Source organism: Schistocerca americana, chromosome 10, assembly GCF_021461395.2.
Source record: "Schistocerca americana isolate TAMUIC-IGC-003095 chromosome 10, iqSchAmer2.1, whole genome shotgun sequence".
Lineage (NCBI taxonomy): Eukaryota > Metazoa > Arthropoda > Insecta > Orthoptera > Acrididae > Schistocerca > Schistocerca americana.
This window is the reverse complement of record NC_060128.1, coordinates 77867512-77877561: the sequence shown is the minus strand read 5'-3', so window position 1 is coordinate 77877561 and position 10050 is coordinate 77867512.

The window sequence follows — 10050 nt, the reverse complement described above, 5'->3', positions numbered from 1 at the left end:
TCTAATACTGGACTCACAGGAGAGGTTCAAATCAGAGAAAGTTAGAGTGTCAATCCTCTTGTAGTTAAGTCGGCATTGTGCCTTTTGTATTAAATTCGGATGCAATTTCTGTGCTTCACGTTAATAAGAAGGTCCGAGGGATACAGTAAACCTGAAGTAGTGCATCGGAATCTAAAACTGGACTCACAGGAGAGGTTCAAATCATAGAAAGTTAGGGTGTCAGTCCATTTGTATTTAAGTCATCATTGTGCCTTTTGTATTAAAATCGGATGCAATTTCTGTGTATCATCGTCAATAAGAAGGTCCAAGGGATACAGTAAACCTGAAGTGAAGCGTCGGAATCTAAAACTGGACTGACAGGTGAGGTTCAAATCACAGAAAGTTAGAGTGTCAGTCCTCTTGCACTTAAGTTGGCATTGTGACCATTGTATTAAATTCGGATGCAATTTCTATGTCTCATCGTCAATAAGAAGGTCCAAGGGATACAGTAAACCTGAAGTGAAGCATCGGAATCTAAATCTGGACACACAGGAGAGGTTCCAATCATAGAAAGTTAGAGTGTCAGTCCTCTTGTACTTAAGTCGGCATTGTGCCTTTTGTATTAAATTCAAATGCAATTTCTGTGTTTCATCGCCAATAAGAATCTATAAGGTATACAGTAAACCTGAAGCGCAGCAACGGAATCTAAAACTGGACTCACAGGAGATGTTCAAAACATAGAAAGTTAGAATGTCAATCCTCTTGTACTTACGTCGGCATTGTGCCATTTGTATTAAATCCGGATGCAATTTCTGTGTTTCATCGTCAATAAGAAGGTCCAAGGGACACAGTAAACCTGAAGTGAAGCATCGGAATCTATAACTGGACTCACAGGAGAGGTTCAAATCATAGAAATTTAGAGTGTCAGTCCTCTTGTACTTAAGTCGGCATTGTGACTTTTGTATTAAATTCGCGTGCAATTTCTGTGTTTCATCGTCAATAAGAAGGTCCAAGGGATACAGTAAACCTGAAGTGAAGCATCGGAATCTATAACTGGACTCACAGGAGAGGTTCAAATCATAGAAAGTTAGAGTGTCAGTCCTTTTGTTCTTAAGGCGGCATTGTGCCTTTTGTATTAAATTCGGATGCAATATCTGTGTTTCATCTTCAATAAGAAGGTCCAAGGGATACAGTAAACCTGAAGTGATGCATCGGAATCTAAAACTGGACTGACAGGTGAGGTTAAAATCATAGAAAGTTAGAGGGTCAGTCCTCTTGTACTTAAGTCGGCATTGTGCTTTTGTATTAAATTCGGATGCAATTTCTGTGTTTCATCGTCAATAAGAAGGTCCAAGGGATACAGTAAACCTGAAGTGAAGCATCGGAATCTAAAACTGGACTCACTGGAGAGGTTCCAATCATAGAAAGTTAGAGTGTCAGTCCTCTTTTACTTAAGTCGGCATTGTGCCTTTTGTATTAAATTCGGATGCAATTTCTGTGTTTCATCCCCAATAAGAAGGTATAAGGTATACAGTAAACCTGAAGTTCATCAACGGAATCTAGAACTGGACTCACAGGAGAGGTTCAAATCATAGAAAGTTAGAATGTCTATCCTCTTGTACTTAAGTCGGCATTGTGCCTTTTGTATTCAATCCGGATTCAATTTCTGTGTTTCAATGTTAATAACAAGTTCCAAGGGATACAGTAAACCTGACGTGAAACATCGGAATCTAAAACTGGACTCACAAGTGAGGTTCAAATCATAGAATTTAGAGTGTCAGTCCTCTTGCACTGAAGTCGGCATTATGCCGTTTGTATTAAATTCGGATACAATTTCTGTATTTCATCGTTAATAAGAAGGTCCAAGGGATACAGTAAACCTGAAGTGAAGCATCGGAATCATACTGGACTCACAGGAGAGGTTCAAATCATAGAAAATCAGAGTGTCAGTCCTTTTGTACTTAAGTCGGCATTGTGCCTTTTGTATTAAATTCGGATGCAATTTCTGTGTTTCATCGTCAATAAGAAGGTCAAAGGGATACAGTAAACCTGAAGGGAAGCATCGAAATCAAAAGCTGGACTCACAGGAGAGGTTCAAATCATAGAAAGTTAGAGTGCCAGTCCTCTTATACAAAGGTCGGCATTGTGACTTTTGTATTACATTCGTATGCAATTTCTGTGTTTCATCGTCAATAAGAACGTCCAAGGGATACAGTAAACCTGAAGTGAAGCATCGGAATCTAAAACTCGGCTCAGAGGAGAGGTTCAAATCATAGAAAGTTAGAGTGTCAGTCTTCTTGTACTTAAGTCGGCATAGTGCCTTTTGTATTAAATCGGTTTGCAATTTCTGTGTTTCATCTTCAATAAGAAGGTCCAAGGGATACAGTAAACCTGAAGTGAAGCATCGGAATCTAAATCAGGACTCACAGGAGAGGTTCCAATCATAGAAAGTTAGAGTGTCAGTCCTCTTGTACTTAAGTCGGCATTGTGCCATTTGTATTAAATTCAAATGCAATTTCTGTGTTTCATCGCCAATAAGAAGGTATAAGGTATACAGTAAACCTGAAGTGCAGCAACGGAATCTAAAACTGGACTCACAGGAGAGGTTCAAAACATAGAAAGTTAGAATGTCAATCCTCTTGTACTTAAGTCGGCATTGTGCCATTTGTATTAAACCCGGATTCAATTTCTGTGTTTCATCGTTAATAAGAAGGTCCAAGGGATACAGTAAACCTGACGTGAAGCATCGGAATCTAAAACTGGACTCACAAGAGAGGTTCAAATCATAGAAATTTGAGTGTCAGGCCTTTTGTACTTAAGTCGGCATTGTGCCTTTTGTATTAAATTCGGATGCAATATCTGTGTTTCATCGTCAATAAGAAGGTCCAAGGGATGCAGTAACCCTGAAGTGAAGCATCAGAATCCAAAACTGGACTCACAGGAGAGGTTCAAATCATAGAAAGTTAGAGTGTCAGTCCTCTTGTACTTATGTCGGCATTGTGCCTTTTGTATTAGCTTCGGATGCAATTTCTCTGTTTGGTCGTCAATAAGAAGATCCAAGGGATACAGTAAACCTGAAGTGAAGCATCGGAATCTAAAACTGGACTCACACTAGAGATTCAAATCATAGATAGTTAGAGTGTCACTCCTCTTGTATATACGTCGGCATTGTGCCATTTGTATTAAATTCGGATGCAATTTATGTGTTTCATCGTTAATAAGAAGGTCCAAGGGATACAATAATCCTGAAGTGAAGCATCGGAATCTAAAACTGGATTCACAGGAGAGGTTCCAATCATCGAAAGTTAGAGTGTCAGTATTCTTGTACGTAAGTTGGGATTGTGCCTTTTGTATCAAATTCGGATGCAATTTCTGTGTTTCATCGTCAGTAAGAAGGTCCAAGGGATACAGTAAACCTGAAGTGAAGCATCGGAATGTGAAACTGGACTCACAAGAGAGGTTCAAATCATAGAAAGTTAGGGTGTCAGTCCTCTTGTACTTAAGTCGGCATTGTGTCTTTTGTATTAAATTCGGATGCAATTTCTGTGTTTCATCGTCATTAACAAGGTCCAAGGGATACAGTAAACCTGAAGTGAAGCATCGGAATCTAAAATTGGACTCACAAGTGAGGTTCAAAACACAGAAAGTTAGGGTGTCAGTCCTCTTGTACTTAAGTCGGCATTGTGTCTTTTGTATTAAATTCGGATGCAATTTCTGTGTTTCATCGTCAATAAGAAGGACCAAGGGATACAGTAAACCTGAAGTGAAGCATCGGAATCTAAAACTGGGCTCACAGGAGAGGTTCAAATCATAGACAGTTAGAGTGTCACTGCTCTTGTACGTAAGTCGGCATTGTGCCTTTTGTATTAAATTTCGATGCAATTTCTGTGTTTCATCGTCAATAAGAAGGTATAAGGTATACAGAAAATCTGAGGTGCAGCAACGGAATCTAACACTGGACTCACAGGAGAGGTTAATATCAGAGAAAGATAGAGTGTCAATCCTCCTGTACTTACGTCGGCATTGTTGCTTTTGTATTACATTCGGATGCAATTTCTGTGTTTCATCGTTAATAAGAAGGTCCAAGGGATACAGTAAACATGAAGTGAAGGATCGGAATCTAAAACTGGGCTCAGAGGAGAGGTTCAAATCATAGAAATTTAGAGTGTCAGTACTCTTGTACGTAAGTCGGCTATGTGCCTTTTGTATTAAATTCGGATGCAATTTCTGTGTTTCATCGTCAATAAGAAGGTATAAGGTATACAGTAAATCTGACGAGCAGCAACGGAATCTAATACTGGACTCACAGGAGAGGTTCAAATCAGAGAAAGTTAGAGTGTCAATCCTCTTGTAGTTTCGTCGGCATTGTGCCTTTTGTATTAAATTCGGATGCAATTTCTGTGCTTCACGTTAATAAGAAGGTCCGAGGGATACAGTAAACCTGAAGTAGTGCATCGGAATCTAAAACTGGACTCACAGGAGAGGTTCAAATCATAGAAAGTTAGAGTGTCAGTCCATTTGTATTTAAGTCATCATTGTGCCTTTTGTATTAAAATCGGATGCAATTTCTGTGTATCATCGTCAATAAGAAGGTCCAAGGGACACAGTAAACCTGAAGTGAAGCATCGGAATCTATAACTGGACTCACAGGAGAGGTTCAAATCATAGAAAGTTAGAGTGTCAGTCCTTTTGTACTTAAGTCGGCATTGTGACTTTTGTATTAAATTCGCGTGCAATTTCTGTGTTTCATCCTCAATAAGAAGGTCCAAGGGACACAGTAAACCTGAAGTGAAGCATCGGAATCGAAAACTGGACTCACAGGACCGGTTCAAATCATAGAAAGTTAGAGTGTCAGTCCTCTTGCACTTAAGTTGGCATTGTGACCATTGTATTAAATTCGGATGCAATTTCTATGTCTCATCGTCAATAAGAAGGTCCAAGGGATACAGTAAACCTGAAGTGAAGCATCGGAATCTAAATCTGGACACACAGGAGAGGTTCCAATCATAGAAAGTTAGAGTGTCAGTCCTCTTGCACTTAAGTTGGCATTGTGACCATTGTATTAAATTCGGATGCAATTTCTATGTCTCATCGTCAATAAGAAGCTCCAAGGGATACAGTAAACCTGAAGTGAAGCATCGGAATCTAAATCTGGACACACAGGAGAGGTTCCAATCATAGAAAGTTAGAGTGTCAGTCCTCTTGTACTTAAGTCGGCATTGTGCCTTTTGTATTAAATTCAAATGCAATTTCTGTGTTTCATCGCCAATAAGAATCTATAAGGTATACAGTAAACCTGAAGTGCAGCAACGGAATCTAAAACTGGACTCACAGGAGAGATTCAAAACATAGAAAGTTAGAATGTCAATCCTCTTGTACTTACGTCGGCATTGTGCCATTTGTATTAAATCCGGATGCAATTTCTGTGTTTCATCGTCAATAAGAAGGTCCAAGGGACACAGTAAACCTGAAGTGAAGCATCGGAATCTATAACTGGACTCACAGGAGAGGTTCAAATCATAGAAAGTTAGAGTGTCAGTCCTCTTGTACTTAAGTCGGCATTGTGACTTTTGTATTAAATTCGCGTGCAGTTTCTGTGTTTCATCCTCAATAAGAAGGTCCAAGGGATACAGTAAACCTGAAGTGAAGCATCGGAATCTATAACTGGACTGACAGGAGAGGTTCAAATCATAGAAAGTTAGAGTGTCAGTCCTTTTGTTCTTAAGGCGGCATTGTGCCTTTTGTATTAAATTCGGATGCAATATCTGTGTTTCATCTTCAATAAGAAGGTCCAAGGAATACAGTAAACCTGAAGTGATGCATCGGAATCTAGAACTGGACTGACAGGTGAGGTTAAAATTATGGAAAGTTAGAGGGTCAGTCCTCTTGTACTTCAGTCGGCATTGTGCTTTTGTATTAAATTCGGATGCAATTTCTGTGTTTCATCGTCAATAAGAAGGTCCAAGGGATAGAGTAAACCTGAAGTGAAGCATCGGAATCTAAAACTGGATTCACAGGAGAGGTTCCAATCATAGAAAGTTAGAGTGTCAGTCCTCTTTTACTTAAGTCGGCATTGTGCCTTTTGTATTAAATTCGGATGCAATTTCTGTGTTTCATCCCCAATAAGAGGGTATAAGGTATACAGTAAACCTGAAGTTCATCAACGGAATCTAGAACTGGACTCACAGGAGAGGTTCAAATCATAGAAAGTTAGAATGTCTAACCTCTTGTACTTAAGTCGGCATTGTGCCTTTTGTATTCAATCCGGATTCAATTTCTGTGTTTCATCGTTAATAAGAAGTTCCAAGGGATACAGTAAACCTGACGTGAAACATCGGAATCTAAAACTGGACTCACAAGAGAGGTTCAAATCATAGAATTTAGAGTGTCAGTCCTCTTGCACTTAAGTCGGCATTATGCCGTTTGTATTAAAATCGGATACAATTTCAGTGTTTCATCGTTAATAAGAAGGTCCAAGGGATACAGTAAACCTGAAGTGAAGCATCGGAATCATACTGGACTCACAGGAGAGGTTCAAATCATAGAAAATTAGAGTGTCAGTCCTTTTGTACTTAAGTCGGCATTGTGCCTTTTGTATTAAATTCGGATGCAATTTCTGTGTTTCATCGTCAATAAGAAGGTCAAAGGGATACAGTAAACCTGAAGTGAAGCATCGGAATCAAAAACTGGACTCACAGGAGAGGTTCAAATCATAGAAAGTTAGAGTGCCAGTCCTCTTATACATAGGTCGGCATTGTGACTTTTGTATTACATTCGTATGCAATTTCTGTGTTTCATCGTCAATAAGAACGTCCAAGGGATACAGTAAACCTGAAGTGAAGCATCGGAATCTAAAACTGGGCTCACAGGAGAGGTTCAAATCATAGAAAGTTAGAGTGTCAGTCTTCTTTTACTTAAGTCGGCATAGTGACTATTGTATTAATATGGGTTGCAATTTCTGTGTTTCATCTTCAATAAGAAGGTCCAAGGGATACAGTAAACCTGAAGTGAAGCATCGGAATCTAAATCTGGCTTCACAGGAGAGGTTCCAATCATAGAAAGTTAGAGTGTCAGTCCTCTTGTACTTAAGTCGGCATTGTGCCTTTTGTATTAAATTCAAATGCAATTTCTGTGTTTCATCGCCAATAAGAAGGTATAAGGTATACAGTAAACCTGAAGTGCAGCAACGGAATCTAAAACTGGACTCACAGGTGAGGTTCGAAACATAGAAAGTTAGAATGTCAATCCTCTTGTACTTAAGTCGGCACTGTGCCATTTGTATTAAATCCGGATTCAATTTCTGTGTTTCATCGTTAATAAGAAGGTCCAAGGGATACAGTAAACCTGACGTGAAGCATCGGAATCTAAAACTGGACTCACAAGAGAGGTTCAAATCATAGAAATTAGAGTGTCAGGCCTTTTGTACTTAAGTCGGCATTGTGCCTTTTGTATTAAATTCGGATGCAATATCTGTGATTCATCGTCAATAATAAGGTCCAAGGGATACAGTAACCCTGAAGTGAAGCATCAGAATCCAAAACTGGACTCACAGGAGAGGTTCAAATCATAGAAAGTTAGAGTGTCAGTATTCTTGTACGTAAGTTGAGATTGTGCCTTTTGTATCAAATTCGAATGCAATTTCTGTGTTTCATCGTCAATAAGAAGGTCCAAGGGATACAGTAAACCTGAAGTGAAGCATCGGAATGTAAAACTGGACTCACAAGAGAGGTTCAAATCGTAGAAAGTTAGAGTGTCAGTCCTCTTCTACTTAAGTTTTCATTGTGACCATTGTATTAAATTCGGATGCAATTTCTGTGCTTCACGTTAATAAGAAGGTCCGAGGGATACAGTAAACCTGAAGTAATGCATCGGAATCTAAAACTGGACTCACAGGAGAGGTACAAACCATAGAAAGTTAGAGTGTCAGTCCATTTGTATTTAAGTCATCATTGTGCCTTTTGTATGAAATTCGGATGCAATTTCTGTGTATCATCGTCAATAAGAAGGTCCAAGGGATACAATAAACCTGAAGTGAAGCATCGGAATCTAAAACTGGACTGACAGGTGAGGTTCAAATCATAGAAAGTTAGCGTGTCAGTCCTTTTGTATTTAAGACGGCATTGTGCCTTTTGTATTAAATTTGGATGCAATATCTGTGTTTCATCGTCAATACAAAGGTCCAAGGTATACAGTAAACCTGAAGTGAAGCATCGGAATCTAAACCTGGACACACAGGAGAAGTTCAAATCATAGAAAGTTAGAGTGTCAGTCCTCTTGTACTTAAGTCGGCATTGTGCCTTATTTATTAAATTCGGATTCAATTTCTGTGTTTCATCGTCAATAAGAAGGTCCAAGGGACACAGTAAACCTGAAGTGAAGCATCGGAATCGAAAACTGGACTCACAGGACCGATTCAAATCATAGAAAGTTAGAGTGTGAGTCCCCTTGCACTTAAGTTGGCATTGTGACCATTGTATTAAATTCGGATGCCATTTCTGTGTTTCATCGTCAATAAGAAGGTCCAAGGGATACAGTAAACCTGAAGTGAAGCATCGGAATCTAAATCTGGACTCACAGGAGAGGTTCCAATCATAGAAAGTTAGAGTGTCAGTCCTCTTGTACTTAAGTCGGCATTGTGCCTTTTGTATTAAATTCAAATGCAATTTCTGTGTTTCATCGCCAATAAGAAGGTATAAGGTATACAGTAAAGCCGAAGTGCAGCAACGGAATCTAAAACTGGACACACAGGAGAGGTTCAAAACATAGAAAGTTAGAATGTCAATCCTCTTGTACTTAAGTCGGCATTGTGCCATTTGTATTAAGTCCGGATTCAATTTCTGTGTTTCATCGTTAATAAGAAGGTCCAAGGGATACAGTAAACCTGACGTGAAGCATCGGAATCTAAAACTGGACTCACAAGAGAGGTTCAAATCATAGAAAGTTAGAGTGTCAGTTTTCTTGTACTTAAGTCGGCATTGTGCCCTTTGTATTAAATTCGGATGCAATTTATGTGTTTCATCGTTATTAAGAAAGTCCAAGGGATACAATAATCCTGAAGTGAAGCATCGGAATCTTAAACTGGACTCACAGGAGAGGTTCAAATCATAGAAAGTTAGAGTGTCAGTATTCTTGTACGTAAGTTGAGATTGTGCCTTTTGTATCAAATTCGGATGCAATTTCTGTGTTTCATCGTCAATATGAAGGTCCAAGGGATACAGTAAACCTGAAGTGAAGCATCGGAATGTAAAACTGGACTCACAAGGCAGGCTCAAATCATAGAAAGTTAGGGTGTCAGTCCTCTTGTACTTAAGTCGGCATTGTGTCTTTTGTATTAAATTCGGATGCAATTTCTGAGTTTCATCGTCATTAAGAAGGTCCAAGGGATACAGTAAACCTGAAGTGAAGCATCGGAATCAAAAATTGGACTCACAAGAGTGGTTCAAATCATAGAAAGTTAGGGTGTCAGTCCTCTTGTACTTAAGTCGGCATTGTGTCTTTTGTATTAAATTCGGATGCAATTTCTGTGTTTCATCGTCAATAAGAAGGACCAAGGGATACAGTAAACCTGAAGTGAAGCATCGGAATCTAAAACTGGGCTCACAGGAGAGGTTCAAATCATAGAACGTTAGAGTGTCAGTGCTCTTGTACGTAAGTCGGCATTGTGCCTTTTGTATTAAATTCCGATGCAATTTCTGTGTTTCATCGTCAATAAGAAGGTATAAGGTATACAGAACATCTGAGGTGCAGCAACGGAATCTAATACTGGACTCACAGGAGAGGTTAAAATCAGAGAAAGATAGAGTGTCAATCCTCCTGTACTTAAGTCGGCATTGTTGCTTTTGTATTAAATTCGGATGCAATTTCTGTGATTCATCGTTAATAAGAAGGTCCAAGGGATACAGTAAACCTGAAGTGAAACATCAGAATCTAAAACTGGGCTCACAGGAGAGGTTCAAATCATAGAAATTTAGAGTGTCAGTCCTCTTGTACGTAAGTCGGCATTGTGCCTTTTGTATTAAATTCGGATGCAATTTCTGCGTTTCATCGTCAGTAAGAAGGAATAAGGTATAC